This window comes from Lepidochelys kempii, chromosome 14 (genome assembly GCF_965140265.1).
Source record: "Lepidochelys kempii isolate rLepKem1 chromosome 14, rLepKem1.hap2, whole genome shotgun sequence".
Classification (NCBI taxonomy): domain Eukaryota; kingdom Metazoa; phylum Chordata; order Testudines; family Cheloniidae; genus Lepidochelys; species Lepidochelys kempii.
In genome coordinates this window covers 34,827,656-34,843,662 of record NC_133269.1, presented here as the reverse complement: position 1 = coordinate 34,843,662, position 16,007 = coordinate 34,827,656, and the positions used below count along the sequence as shown (strand labels likewise).

At 53.9% G+C, this 16,007-nt stretch overlaps 1 pseudogene; it reads left to right on the top strand.

The window, feature by feature from the left end:
• Positions 1 to 292: 292 nt before the first annotated feature.
• LOC140898149 (olfactory receptor 6F1-like) lies at positions 293 to 1,235 on the top strand (annotated as a pseudogene).
• Positions 1,236 to 16,007: the final 14,772 nt, after the last annotated feature.

Genomic DNA, 16,007 nt, shown 5'->3' with positions numbered 1-16,007 from the left:
GTGGTGTCTGAGCCCCAACACCATAGTACCTGAGTGCTTGGTGCCATCTGTCAAGGTACTACACAGGTTTCCAGAGAGATTCACATTTTGTTTAACCGGCAGTCTGCTCAGATATGAAATCTGTCCCAGGGATCAAGAGAGATGGCATTTCCCCACCCCTGTCTTCTATTCTCAACTCAGCTATTTTTTCGGTAGCCAGAAGAGGGAGACAAAGAAAACAATGCTGACATTTATTGCGTGAATGTTGTTCATTTATATCACAGAGTTAATTTCTTCTCCATAGGCATGCCTCATGGTGAGCCCGGAACAGGGAAATCAAACGTCCCTCACAGAATTCATCCTCTTGGGATTTGGGACTCTCCCTGAACTGCAAATCCTTCTTTTCCTGCTATTTCTCGTGATCTACATTGCAACCGTGGCCGGGAACATCCTCATCGAGACCTTAGTTGTGACTCATCAGCACCTTCACACCCCCATGTACTTCTTCCTGGGAAACTTGTCTTGCTTGGAGACCTTCTACACCTCGACCTTCCTGCCCAGGATGCTGGCCAGTCTCCTGAGATGAGGACAGGACTGTTTCATTTAGTGGGTGTCTCACACAATATTATTTCTTTGGTTCTCTGGCAGGTACAGAATGCCTTCTCTTATTGGTGATGTCTTAGGATCGGTATTTAGCGATATGCAATCCAATGCACTATGCAGCCCGTATGAGTGGCAGGGCCTGGATCTAGCTCACAGGTGCTTCTTGGATAGGTGGCTTCCTAGGCAATGGCATAACAATGTTCTCAATATCACAGTTAACTTTTTGTGGCCCCAATGATATTAACCATTTATTTTGCGATCTTATCCCCTTGATAAATCTCTCCTGTAATGATCCTCACCTGATGGAAATGTTGGCTTTCACACTCATCTTGATTTTCTCACTGCTCCCACTCCTATTTACCTTGATGTCCTACATCTGTATCATTATGACCATCCTGAGAATCCCTTCCACCACCGGGAGACAAAAGGCCTTTTCCATCTGCTCTTTCCACCTCATTGTGGTGACCATTTTTTATGGAACTCTGCTAACTGTCTATATGTTCCCAACGACCAACACACTGAGTGACTTCAAGAAAGTTCTCTCTGTCGTCTACACTGTCCTGACTCCCCTGGTCAATCCCATCATTTACAGCCTGAGAAATAAAGAGGTCAAGGAGGCCCTGATGAAAACTTGGAGAAAATGCAGCTTTTGACAATGTTAGCTGATCTGTTTCCTTAGGTTACAATGAAATTGATATAACATGGCGTGATTTGGGGTCAGTATCGAAGCCTACTAAAGTACAAGGTCACGTTTCCATTCGCTTCCATTGGTTTCTTGTCATGCTTTTGCAGAGTCACAGCCCTGGGAGAAATGGAGGTGCATAGACCTTTTAAAAACCCATGACCCCGTTCTTTTTCAGACCAATATCAGATGCCATTGGTGGGTACTACTGGGCTGGTGGGAAGCTTGAACTGGTGAGTGATCGAAGTTCAGACAATGGGGGGAGATTGTGCTCAGGGAGAGGGTGCAGGGTAAATGGATGCAGTTGGAATGCTGAGCATCCATCCCTTGTAGGGTGAGAGATACACCCAGACACATACAACACCTACATTATAAAAACACACAAAACGCCTAAATTCCCATCTTTAAAAAAGGGAAGAAGGAGGATCCGGGGAACTACAGGCGAGTCAGCCTCACCTCAGGCCTTGGAATAATCATGGAGCAGGTCCTCAAGGAAGCAATTCTGAAGTACTTTGAGGAGAGGAAAGTGATCAGGAACAGTCAGCATGGATTCACCAAGGGCAAGTCATGCATGACTAATCTAATTGCCTTCTATGATGAGATAACTGGCTCTGTGGATGAGGGGAAAACAGAGGAAGAGTTATTCCTTGACTTTAGCAAAGCTTTTGACATGGTCTCCCACAGTATTCTTGCCAGCAAGTTAAAGAAGTATGGGCCGAATGAATGGACTATGAGGTGGATAGAAAGCTGGCTAGATCGTTGGGCTCAAGTGATCAATGGCTCCATGTCTAGTTGGCAGCCGGTATCAAGCGGAATGCCCCAAGGGTCGGTCCTTGGGCCGGTTTTGTGCAATATCTTCATTAATGATCTGGAGGATGGTGTGGACTGCACCCTCGGCAAGTTTGCAGATGACACTAAACTGGAAAGAGTGGTAGATATGCTGGAGGGAAGGGATAGGACCCAGAGGGCCCTAGAGAAATTAGAGGATTGGGCCAAAAGAAATCTGATGAGGTTCAACAAGGACAAGTGCAGAGTTCTGCACTTAGGACGGAAGAATCCCATGTACTGCTACAGACTACGGACCGAATGGCTTGGCAGCAGTTCTGCAGAAAAGGACTTAGGGGTTACAGTGGACAAGAAGCTGGATCTGAGTCAACAGTGTGCCCTTGTTGCCAAGAAGGCCAATGGCATTTTGGGATGTATAAGTAGGGGCATTGCCAGCAGATCGAGGGACGTGATCGTTCCCCTCTATTTGACATTGGTGAGTCCTCATCTGGAGTACTGTGTCCAGTTTTGGGCCCCACACTACAAGAATGATGTGAAAAAATACTCCAAGGTCCTTCTCCTCCTCCGTTACTTCTAATTGATATGTCCCCAGCTTATAACTAAAATTCTTGTTATTAATCCCCAAATGCATGACCTTACACTTCTCACTATTAAATTTCATCCTAAATTTCATGCTCTAGGGCCAGTGCCTGAGCTGGTGTAAATTTATGTGCTCCATGCTGAGCGACACCAGCTGGGAGTCTAGCTCCTAGCGCCCACTGAGGACTAGGGCTTTTGACTGGCTTGAAAAAAAATTATATTGACTTTATGTGAGTTCACTGAAGTCTCTGTTTTTTCTTCCAGGGGGTGCCGAGTGCGAACTCTGCCCCAAGGACTGGTGGGCGCACTGGGAAAAGTGCGACTGGGATTCTAAAAGGAGTCAGATCTGGACCAAGAACTGGAAAGACTGTGAGTCGAGGAATTCACAAATGCTCGAGATCCAGGACCAAGAGGAGATGGTAAAGTGAAATGCACAAGGCCAGTGCCCCAGCTGGTGTGAATCAACGTAGTGCCACTAATTTTTTACTCCTTTACCACTCAGCAACTCTCGGGGAACTGGTCTATTCTTCAGTACCACAGAAGCTCTCCAGTGAGAGGCTATCATGCAGTGTGCTGGCCCCGTTGGGTCAGAATCCATTTTAGTTGCATGTTTTGGGTCTCTGAGAGATCTCCTGGGGAGATGGGGGAGCGGGGGGTCTCTGTATATACAGGGGGCATAAGACCATGTGAGAGTCACCCAGATGCTTGCTTTACATGTCTGGATCAGCCTGAACAACACGTCCCACACCAGGAACTGGAGCTGGGTGGATGGCTCCCCTTTAAACCAAACACTGTGAGTGTTGCCTGAGAATTCACTGTGACAAAGATATATTTTTCTGAGAGACACAGAACTTAGAAGTCAGAATGGAGTTCTCCGCACTCCTCCTTGCTCTGACTCAGGGGTACAGTCCTTGCTGGGTGCATTCGCCCCCTGCACTGATTTGGGGTGCCATCCCAGCCAGGTGTATTCCACTGCCCCTCACTTGCACCATAGCTCATTGCAAAATCCATTCCTTCCCTCCCTCTCTATCTTCGAAGATTGGTGTTTGCCATCACGGTCAGGTCAATTGCTCACTAGTGCCTTGCCTAGAGAGTGGGGCACTGTCACTGCAGGATGCACTTACTTCATGCATGTGGGAAGCCGGGAATCTTGTTGCCAGGTGAACCTCCCGGAGGTGGGCAGATGCTGTAGTGCACGAGGTAGCAAGGGTGGAGTGTTGTGGTTTGCATCCTTCAGTCAGCTGTGGTGATCTCACACTCTTCGTCCTGCCCCAGGCATTGTGAGGGAAACACACTGCCCTGGTGGGATATTTCCCAGCATCTTGGTCCAGGAGGCTGCAAACAGAGGCTGCCTCTTGTGTGCGAGCCTTTAGCCAGAGCCGGGGCAGATGCCTCCTGAGGTGGTAGATGGTTGAGCAGAGCAGCCGGCACCAGGGGAGAGGGAAGTCTGAATGCTCCGTACAGAGGGAGGGGAGGGGTATTTGTTAAGATTCAGCCTTAACCGATGTCAGGTGGGGGTTACCCAGGGTTGGGGAAGGGCAGGGCCGTCCCTAGCTATTCTGGGGCCCTACACAGCCTCCCCGCCCCCTGCGGGGGTGTGGGGGGGGCAGGCGTCCAGGCGGGGAGGCTGGCTTGGGGGGCAGGGGAGAACTGCCCCCAAGTACTCACCGGCGGCATGGCTGGGGCCAGGTCGCTGCATTTCCCGCTGCCGGGCAGTGTAGGCCCGGCCCTGCTGCAGTCCTCAGGAGAGTGAGGGTGGGGCTGGGGCAGAGCAGATGTGGGAAGATGTGGGGCTGGGGCGAAGCAGGGGTGGGGGCTTTGGGGAGGGGGTGGAGTGGGGGCGGGGCTGGGGCGGAGCAGCAAGCAGCTGCGCAGGGCACCAGGAAATTTCCTGGTGCCCTATGCAGCTGCTTACTTTGCATATCAGTAGTGACGGCCTTGGGGAAGAGGTCCCAGCTCCCATCCACGCGCCTCGGCACAAACAACAGCCCTGACTCTAGGGGGGTCAGAGTAACCTAGAAAAGCACCACTCTTAACAATCCCACAATGCTTTTATTTAACCCAGGCGAGCCGGGAGCAGACCCACTTTAGGATCTCTAGCAGGGGGCACACACATTCCCTCTCCCCGGCATACAGAAAAACAGCTCTCCCCACACCTGTCCTGGCTAGACTCCCATAGATTCTCTACACCGTACCAATGCAATTCTCTCCCCTGCCTGGGTCAGTCCAGCCTCTCCAAGCTCTGCTCTGGTGCTGGCGCCTGGTTAACACCCCATTAAGGTGCATGGGGCAGCACACAATTCCCACAGCTGCCTAATGGGACTGTATCCCACTGCAGCCATGGCTCACAATCTATGCAAGACACTAGTGCAGAGTTAACCTGGGGTAAATGAAAGGTTCAGTCTATGAAAGCTGAAAATTAACTTCAGAATCACTTTGTTGCATTTTAAGTATTTTAGCAAAATGTTTCTATAAAAACCGACAAAGGAAAGCAAGAAGTAGGGTTCAAGGGGCATTTAAAGGATGCACAGGTCTTATAGGAAGAAGCAGTTTTGTGGAGACTGACTGAAGGATGGAAATATAAAAAATAAAGAGGAGAAGAGGGGACTGAGGCTGGAGAATCAGAACAAAGGACAATAGCAACATCTAGTTCTCATGGAGTATTTCTCGTCCATCAATCTCTTTATAGGTGGGGAAGAAGAGTCACAAGGATGCCAAGTGATGCCCAAAAGTCACACAGCAGCCCAAGGCTTAGAACCCCCATATCCCAAATGCCAGTCCAGCACTCTATGCCGCGGTACTGCACCGCACTGTCCCCATAGCCTCTGGAGACTGTTTCCGTGTGGAGTGTCTGGCGCGACGGGGCCCTGATCTCAACTGGGGCCTCTAGGCACTACAGGAACGTGCACAAACGCCAGCCTGGCGTTCACACAAACAACCCTACTGCTATTTCGGCAGCGAGCACCTGCACTATGCACCATGTGACTTGCAGTAGCCTGTGCGTGGAGTGAACCCAGCCCTGCCAATAATCACAGCGAGCTCTTCATTGCACGGCTCTAAGCTGGAAGCTGGCAGCCAGCCCAGGAAAAACAGGCAATTCTGACATTGCAGACTTTCCAGTCGGTCTGATTCATGGCTGGTGGTTCTGCTGAGTGAAGGAGCAGTGACCATGTGGAAGGTCAGTCTCTCAGCTTTGCTGCCCTAAGACTCAATGCTGCAGCCCACTGGGAACCTGGGAACCCAGCCTGTGCCCACTAGTGGCTTGCATAGGTTGTGCAGCGTGGTTGTAGCAAGATGCAGTCACCTTGGGCAGCCGTAGGAATTGTGTGCTGGCCCATGCATCTCAATGGGGAGTTAACTCCAGGATCCCTTGCTTGGGGGGGCCTCACCAAGCCCATCCCAGGATTGATTCAGGCTAGTGGAAGGTGGCAGTCACTGCAGGGGGCCTTTACTTCCTCCCCAGCTATTGAAAATTGAGGTCATTGGCAAGGACCAACCCATCTCCCAACAAGCTGTCATTTGGAAGAGCCTATCACCTGTTGACTCAGAGCAGCTGTCCCAGCATTTCCTGGACAAGGAGCCCTCAGTGCAGTCTCTACCGGGTCGCATGCACCGGTGGGCGGTTCTCTCTGAATGCAGCAGCCACTGAAATTTCCTGCTGCACCCCAAGGCCTCCCTCCCCATGGGGTGAGACCTGAGTCTTCTGCACACTGGCAGGGGTGGGGTGGGCGTGTTAAGATTTTGCTGCAACAGAGGGAAGTGAAGGGAAGTACAGAGAGGTATTGAATCAGGGTGTGGTCCCGTGCCACCTTTCTCCAACCCCTCTGTCCCTGCGCTGGTCCCAGACTGAATCATCCCCACTAGTGCTGGTCCCAGGAGGTAGCCTATGGAGGAGGAAGGGGTACAGAAGACTAACCAGAATAATGTGATTGTTAAGGTCTGGTCTCTGCTTAGCCATGGTGGCGGGGAGCAACATCACTGCACAGACTAGGTTCTCAGGTTTCCCAAGGGCTGCAGCATTAGGGTCCATGGCTGTAAAGTGGAGAGACTGAGTTTCCACATGGCCACTGCTCCCTCACTCATCAGAAGCCGGGGGAAAAGTAACTCAAAACTCTTACCGGCATGGGGGCCCGGCTCCAGGAACTCGAGAAGGGGGTGGAGCTTTGGGCAGAAGGGTGGGGCCTCAGGCAGAAGGGGCAGGGCTGGGGTCAGCCTCCCCCAGCCAGCCCTTCAGTGCTGCCCAGGCCCCGCCGCCTGGCGCTCCGGCAGCGCTTTAACGTCAGCTGTGTACGGGCCTGTACCGGCAGCCACTTCTCACTGGCACGCCACACCGGCCGATACCGGCCCACTTTCCCCTCCGCTCAGCAGAACCACCGGCTGTGAGTGGGACACGCTGGAATGTTAGCAATGCCAGAATCGCCCCTTTCTCCTGGGCTGGCTGCCCCTCACTGTAACCCACTAGACCCCATTCCCCTCCAAGAGCTGGGATAGAACCCATGAGTCCTGGCAGGGTCTCTCTCGCTAAAGAGTTAGTAACAAAGGAACAGCAGAGATGTGGTATCTGCTAGTTTTCCATAAGTCTCTCAGGGTTACCCAGGATAACTTTGGGGATCTCTGTCTTTCATCTGGAATGTTTCCTGAAAGTGTCCAAACAGCTCAGAGATACAGAACCATTCCCTGGATCCATTCTTATAGCTGTCTTCCCCAGAAAGCAATCTGGCAAGTGTTCCTGTCAGCTCATTGCGAAGTTATTGGCCAAAACACGAGAGTTTTCAGGTGCCTAAGTAGCCCCTGGGCTCATGGTGAAATTATCCTCCCCACCACCACCAAAATTGGAAATGGTGCCCCTGAGTGCACAGAACCCTACGGTGTTCCCCCAAGGGAGCTGCATTAACAGGCAACTCTGCAAGTGACCCCCATGCCTCTACAAGTGACCCCCAGGCCTATCTATTTCCTTGGCCACATGTATCCTGTCCCTATTCTGGCGAGTAATCCAGAAAAGGAGGGAAAGAGCTCACCACTGCGACCACCTCAGGGATGTGTTGGGTTGAGATCAGCTGGTCAAAGCAGGCAATAGTGACAGAATCTGAGACTTGAAGCTCCTCGAGTGACCTCTGACCTTTCTAGACCTGCCCCTCAATCATACACAGCGATTTGTAAAGTTGAATGTGATTGTAACTAGACCCAATTTAACCCCTTCACCACACAAGACAAAGCCCGTAGGATTCATCATGAACTATTTATTGCTCCACCCCTGGCTCCCTGCAGCCACCAGCCACTTTTGAGCTTTCCCTCTTCTCTCCCAGGCTGTGCTCGCTTGATTGCAGGAGCTCAGTGGATTCTCCAGCTTTGCTCTTTCGCTTCCATTCTTCACGTCTTTGGATGGCTGCATTTGCAACTGAGCAGCCTGATGGAAATACTGAGTCCTCTGTCTCAGCAGGCAGGCCCAGCAGCTAAAGCCAAAGACTCATTGAGAACAGGGGGAGGTTCGCCTGAACTGTCAGGAGTGGAGGCTTGGCCCACAGCGTAGGGTTACCATATTTGAACTTTCAAAATAGAGGACACTCCATGGGGTGGAGGGGGAGTGGTAGCCCTGCCCCCTATCCACTCCTTCACACTTCTTGCCCCCTGACTGCCCCCCACAGAACTGCCAACCCATCCGACCCCCCCTGCTCCTTGTCCACTGGTCGCCCCTCCCAGAACCCCTGCCCCTAACCGCCCCCCAGGACCACACCCCCTATCTAAACCTTCCTTCTCCTTGTCTCTAACTGCCCCCTCCTTAGACCCCCCCACTAACTGCCCCCCTAGAACTCCACCCCCTACCTCTCCCCTGACAGCTCTGTCTCCTGACTACCCCATCCCCTGTCCACAGCCCTGCCCCCTGACAGACCCCCGGGTCTCCCACACCTATCCAACCACTCCCTATCCCCTGACTGCCCCCACCCAGAACCCCTGACACATCTAACCCCTCTTCTCCCTGCCCCTGACTGCCCCCCCAAACCTCCACCCCATCCAACCCCCCCGCTCCCTGTTCCTTGGCTGCCCCGACCCCTCTCCACACCCTCGTCCCCTGACAGCCCCCTCCAGAACCCCTGACCCATCCAACCCCTCCTGCTCCTGTCCCCTGACTGTCTCTTGGGACCCCATGCCCCTTCTCCAACCCCCCAACCCCCTTCCCATGCTGCTCAGAGCAGTGTGTCTGGTGTGCGGAGCCAGACACAGAGCCGCGCTCCCCTGTGAAGCGCGCAACCCCGCCCCCCAGAGCGCTGCCGGCGCAGCTCGCTGAGGCTGCAGGGGAGGGGGGCAGCAGGGGAGGGGCTCTGGCTGCTGGAGGCCCCGATGTTAGCGGCTCAATCCGGCCCGGCTGCCCTGTCAGCCGCACCGCGCTCTGCACAGCGAGGGAAATCCCAAACCTTTTGAGAGTTTTACTAATTCCTCCCTGACGACTATTTAAAACCCCAAAAGCCGCACATGTCCGGGAAAACCCGGACGCATGGTAACCCTACCAAAGGGACTCAAGGATCTGCAGCTGCTGCCACCTATATGGTGAATCCTCCGACTCATCACCAAACAGCTCTTCCCCATTCTGCAACCTGGCCCCACGGTCTGACCGTGCAGGAGAACAGAAACCCTTTGGGACAGCAGCAGAGTCTCTTCAATGCTGCACTCTTTGCATGGCTTCCCGTGGTCACCGGGAAACACGACTACCCTGCCCCCAGGCGTCTCTCAAGGAGCTGCTGGCGCAGTCACTGGGCACCCACTCGTAATGGACTCAGGCAGTGGCATTGCAGAGGGAGCTGAGCGGACGTCCCTTCTGTGACTTCCTGAATTGCTGCCAGGACTGATTCTCCTCTGCGCTAGGGAGAGTCCTAGAGGAAAAGCAGGTGTGGTGGGGGAGGGGGCAAGACAAGCTCTCCCCCTGAGCCTTTGACTAGCAGGCAAGCAGGAGTCTGGGAGCCAAGGGATCGGTGTGTCTTGCTGGGAGAGCAGAGCTTTTTTTTTTTTAGAAAAGAATTTATTTGTGTAACACACTTACACAAATCGCCAAAGCAGATAAAACAAAACTGTGCAACAAAACAAAAGAAAACGCAATGTATAACACAGCACCCTTCAGGGGAGAGAAGTGTTCAGGCTTGCCTGGGCCCAGAGCGGCGGGGCTTCCTCGACACTCATGGTCTTCCACCCCTTCGAGTTACCTAGTGCCACGCCCAGTGTCACCAACTATTCTTCTCCTGAGAGTGCCCAACAAGATGGGCTAGGCTGTGGGATGGACCGTTTGGGGGGAGGGGGCGTGCACGCACGTGTGAAAGGGCCCCTCCTAGGTGGTGGTGATGATGGTATCCACAGCGGCAATGGCTGGGGCTGGGGTCTCTCGCTCTTCCCCTCAATCAAAGGGTCACACGGAGGGAACCAGACAGGGTCACTGAGCAGAGAACCTCGGACAGTGCCCACCGCTCCTCGAAGGTGTCAAGGGAGTGGGTGGACAACGCCCAGACTAACTCTGCCCGGATACGTGAGTGTACTGAGGATCGGAAAATGGCCTTACAGTTGCAGGAAGCTTCATTGGACAACCTTCTCTCTCTGGTTTTATAGATGGCTGTTTTAGCTACGGCTAGGAGGAGGTTAACCAGGAGATCCCATGACTTTGTGGGGCCACAGATGGGAAGTGTGTAGATAAAAAGGTGAGGGGAAAAATGCAGCCAAAATCATAATAAAATATTAGTGAGGAGCTGGAAAAGGGACTGCAGCCTGGCACACTCTAAATATACGTGTGCCAGGGTTTCCCTCACATTGCAAAAAGGGCAAGTATCCGGGATGGGGTTGAACTGTGTCAAAAACACGCCCGTGCTCACAGCTCCGTGAAGGAGCTGCCAACTGATGTGCCCGACAGGCCTCGGGACCAAGGTGGAATACAGGCTGGCCCACTGGGGCTGCTCACCCTCCAAAGGTGGCAGGAGGTCCCGCCACTTTGTATCAGGGCGGGACACCAGGGTGAGGGCGTGAAGGGTGTGAAGTGTGAGTGTGTATAGATGTTTCCTTGGCGTGGTTTGTAAGCTGACCGGCTGCAGTTCATGCAGCCAGCTCACAGTGAAAGGGCGAGGGGTTTGTTGGGATCTACGGGGTAGGGGCCCAATTGAAAGGTCCAGAGGGCCTGGGATAGAGAGTGGGCGGGGTGCGCCCTCACGCAGGGCTCGGTTGAGATAAGCCTGAGCAGCGGGGGTCAAAGCGGCCTTCACCTCCTGAAGTACGCGCCGGGGGTACGAGGTCTGGAGAGCCCCATGCACCAAGCGAGCGTCAGGGGATCCAACCAGTCTCCCCGGTCGTAGTCCAGGAGGTCTCTGACTCTCGTGACTTCCACCAGGACCAAACACTGGCGCACCGAGCGGGACTCCGCCACCTGCACAGGGAGCTGGGGGTTGTGTAGCAGGGGCTCCGCGAGGAGATCTGCTCCCACAGTGGCCGTCGCTGACCTGGTCATTGAAAACAGTTTCCAGGTCTGGAGGAGGTCCTGGTAGAAGACCGGCAGCCCAGAGAGGTCTCATGGAAAACCTCTCAGACAAAAATAAAAGAGCTGTCGGTTGTATTGGAGCCCTTGGAAGCCACGTAGGAAGGCATATGCTCCACGTCGAACTACCTGCACTATAGAGGAGCCTCTGCAGGGCCTGGAGGCGGAAGACACGGACCTGAGTGTACAGACACTTCAGGCCCTGCCCTCCTTCCTTCAGGGGTAGATGAAGAACACCAACAGGGGCCCAGTGCATTCCTGACCAAAAGAACTCCAGAATCTATGTCTGGAGGTTGGTCAGGAAACCCGGGGCCGGGACCAGGGTGTTGAGCCAGTACCAGAGCATGGACAGGACTAGTTGGTTAAGCACCAGTGCTCTCCCTCGGAGGGAGAGACATCGGAGTAGCCTCGTCCATTTCCGGAGCTGCTCTATCACCCCGCCTTCTAAATTTTGCCAGTTCTCCGGAGGAGAAGGGTGCGTGGCAGAAAGATAAACACCTAGGTAGAACAGCGGACCTGCGTTCCACCGGATAGTCTGAAGCGCTGGTGGGAGGGAGCTCACCTGTCGCCAGTCCCCCACCACCAAGCCAGAGCTCTTGACCCAGTTGACTCGGGCAGAGGAGGCTGCCGAATAGATGTCCTGGCAAGCTTCCACCTGCGCCAAGTCGCCCGGGTCCTGGACCACGAGGAACACATCATCGGCGTATGCCGACAGGACCAGCCGCAGCTCCGGGTCCCGCAGCACCAACCCTGTCAACCTCCTTTGGAGGAGACAGAGGAAGGGCTCGATCGCCAGAGTGTACAGCTGGCCCGAGAGGGGGCACCCCTGCCATACTCCTCGCCCGAAGCTGATCGGTTCGGTCAGGGTCCTGTTGAGCCTAACCAGACACTCTGCGGAAGCGTACAGCACCCGGAGAAAACTCACAAACTGAGGTCCGAATCCAAAAGCCTGCAGAGTGCCCAGGAGGTACCCATGGTCCACTCTATCGAACACCTTCTCCTGATCGAGAGACAGGAGGGCGAACGACAGACCGTCTCTACGCGCAAGTTCAAAAAGGTCTCGGACAGAAATAGTTGTCAAAAATGCTGCGACCCGGGACAGTGTAGGTCTGATCTGGGTGGATCATGTCGGCCAGCACAGACCCTAGCCACAGCGAGACTGCTTTCGCTATGATTTTGTAATCCGTGCTTAGGAGTGAGACGGGACGCCAATTTCGTAAATCGCGGAGGTCCCCCTTCTTCGGCAACAAGGCGAGCACTGCTCGCCTGCATGAAAGAGGGAGGACCCCGCCCTGCAAAGACTCAGCCCACACAGTGGCTAGGTCTGGGCCAAGGATGTCCCAGAATGCGCGGTAGAACTCCACGGTCAGCCCGTCCATGCCCGGAGATTTATTGGTGGGCGTGCGACGGAGGGCTTCCGAGAATTTGGCCAGGGTGAGAGGCAGTTCTAGTCAGTCTCGGTCGCCTGCGCTGACCATAGAGAGTTCCTCCCAGAGCAAGCGCCAGGATCGGTCGGATCCGGGGAGAAAAGGCTTGTGTAGAAGTCACGGGTACTCCCACACATCTCCACCGGATCCGTGAGGGGGGTGCGGTCTTCTGCTAGAAGGCAGGTGACATGTTTCTTGGCCCCCCTCATTTTCTCCAGGGCATAGAAGAAGCAGGAGCCGCGATCCATCTCCCGAAGGAGGCGGATGCGGGATCGAACAAAGGCACCTTGGGCCCAATGGTCCTCAAGGGCCCGGAGAGCAGAGCTGGAGAGCAGAAAAGGGCACTGGAGGAATTGGAGAAAAGTCAGTGTGACGGCTGGGTCATGAGCAGCCAGACCTCGTGGTCAGAGGCAGAGTCCACACTCACAAGACAGGAGTCGAGAGTCAGCTGGGTCAGGACACTGAAAGAGCAGAAGCAAAAGACCAAATTGTGTTCAGAACCTCAAATCAGATGAGTCACCCTGAGTCAGGATGCCAGAAAGTCAAGCATGGGGAGTGGGAGCAGGAACAGTTAACACACAGTCCAGAGGGAGCAGGGGGGAGCTCGGGTGTTCAGACAGCTTCTTGTTCCTGCTGCTGGTTTAAGGAGGTCCTGGGGGCCGATTAGCTGCTCTGGGACTCTGCCAATAGGCCTCAGGGATGGAGCCTCAAACTGGGTCTGGACTTCCTTAGTCCTAGCTAAGCAGTTTTTCGTAGGCTTCCAGGTGGCGTGCTGGAGTGTGGCTGCTCCCAGGAACCCTGCAGACCCGGGTTAATGACCCATGGGCTATGACAGTGAGTGATCTCTCCCCACTCAAACCTTTCTGCAGGAAACCGACTCCAGGATCCCGGACGCATCCTCTGAGAATAAAAAACACAGTCATGATGACAAATAGGCTATGTAACAGGTGCCCCCTCTTTGTTGCAATAGCCTCAAGCACCCAGAAAAGTGCACGGTTCTTACCTCCAGGAGATGCCTCGGCTCTTCCATGTAAGCCTCAATGGGACCCCTGTTGCTTGGTTTGACAGGATGAGATCATCTGTGCCCACTGCTCCCTTCTCTGGGCTGGCTGCAGCACACATCTGTGTAAGAGGCTGGGCCAGAGACTGGAAGAGAGATGTTACAATCCGGGTCCAGGCACCCCAGGAGGAGAACTGAGGGTCTGAAACCAAAAGACGAAGCAATCAAATCAGCAGATCGACAGAGAAGTTTTGGACCGTACAGGGACATGAAAGAAGTTCTGTTAGAAAAGCTGAGATGTTAGTCTGGAAACTGCTAAGGCAAAGATTGTGACTTGTTAAGATTCAGTTTTAGTCACTGCAAAGCGTGTTGTGCTTTGTTTGTCTGTTTGAAATTTGTCTCTTTCTCTTGCTTAGTATCACTTAAATCTCTTCTTTGTTACTGTGCTTCCCAAACCACCTCAGTGTTGTGTGTTTGAGTGAAGTGTGAGTTTCCAACCTACCTAACAGGCTGAGCTGTGCCCTGTCTCTTTGAAGGTAGTAAATAATTTCTGAGTTGTGCTGGGCCCAGTGTCCAAGGGAAGTTCACCAGACACTGACCCATAGGCACTTCCCAGAGAAGAGGCTACACAGGGCTCCAGACACAGCCAGCAGGATCCCTCCCACAAGCTGGGCCATGTCCTTCCCCATGTCCTTCCCCAGCCCCACAGCTTCCTCCCCACCCCAGTCTCAGGAACCCCTCCCATCTCCCTGCTCTCCCCACCCACTCTCCAATACCAGGCTCTTTCCAGAATGGAAGCAGGTTTGTACCAGAGTTCCCTCACCGCTACATCCTGGCCAGGCCTCATGTCACAGCTTTCTAGCTGGGCTAGCAACCCTGCTGAGACTCACTCTTGCAGTTTGTTGGCTGGGAACTCAGCCCTCCAACCAGGTGACTGGCCTTTACTCCACTCCTTCCTGGGTCGTGCTCCTTCCAAACAAAGTCCCAAAATGTCTTGAACAGCAACAAGGCTTTCCACCCTCGTGGGGAACTCTTCCTCAGCGTGATTTTGGCTCGGCCTCCCCTTCTTGGGTTTCTGTGGTCTTCTATGTCCCCTTCGTTAGGGACAGTGAGAGAACCCAGTCCTACCCTGGACTCCAGGTTTTGGCCCAACGCCATCTACTGAACAGATCGATCTGCTTCTGTACTTTTGCTGCTGTTTTCCCTTGTTTCCTCTCAGGTGGAGCTCACTTTGTCATCAATTTGGACTAGCTGCAGGCTTGGCAGCCACAGGCCAAGCCACCCTGTTAGATACCCTCCTCCTTCAAATCCGATCCAACCCGGCAGACAGGTTTGTTGAGGGGATGGTGAAACCCCATTGCTGATCAGAAGGAGGTCAGAGTCCGTTCTCTAGGATCTGAAGGTTCATTTATCCTGCTGCGGGAAGTGGAGCTGGAGAGCGGAGATGTTATGTGAATGAGACTGCATGATGCAGTTAGAGACTGAGGGACAGGAGCCTCTTCCCAGAAATGCTCCCAGCCAGGCTAAGCTGCAGGGATCCCATTTCTCCCCCAAGAGACCCATATGCCCAAAGAAGTCAATGGCTCTTACCTCCAGGATGGAGCGGGGTCTTACCTCTCAGCCTTTTTGAGAACTAGCACTGCTTGGTTTCCTAGGACAAGGTGACCTGTCCGCACTGTTCCCTGAGGTGGATCAGCTTCTGACTGCACCCATCTGGGAGGCTATCACACACCCCAGGTCCTAGAAGATATGGGTGGAGGAGGCTCCTCTGCATGTCAGACACTGAGAGCCCATAGAAGGGCCAAAGAAAGAATAAAGGGCAGGAGATGAAGCTAGCCCTGAGCCTCTGTCCCATTCTCACCACCTCAAATGTGGAGCTTCCTGAGCTTCAGTTGGGCAGACAGTCTGTAGCCCTGACACAAAGGTCCTTCTGCGCCATATGGGGCAGGAAGATCTCTGCCTGGGAGCACGGGGAATGGGATGGGGGTGAGATCAAGGAAAGAGGGGAGGGGTATGGGTGTGAGGGAAAGAGCTCCTGCCCCAGATGAAGGAATTTGGGGGGCCGAGGGAAGGACACAGCTCCACAGAGAGGGGAGAGAGTTTTTCTGAGGGCCAGGGGCCTCCATTTCCGCTTCCACTAGCCCCGCATTTACAGTGAGACAGAGCAGTACCTGCAGCAGGGAGGATGAGTTGCTGAACAGGGAGGGGAACCTTTAAGAGCATCAGTTGAGCCACAGCCCTTGCAGCGCCTCAGGCATCTGGCGCAAGTGCCGAATGATGTGAAGCTGGCACATGACCTTGGCTGTGACATCCTCGTGCTGCAGGGGAACGAGAACATGTCAGAGACTGAGACACTCCCCAGGAATCAGGGAGGATGAAGGGCACCTGGAACCAGCACCATCATTTCCACCCAGCAGCTGCTCATGTCTGAGTGGTGGATTCACC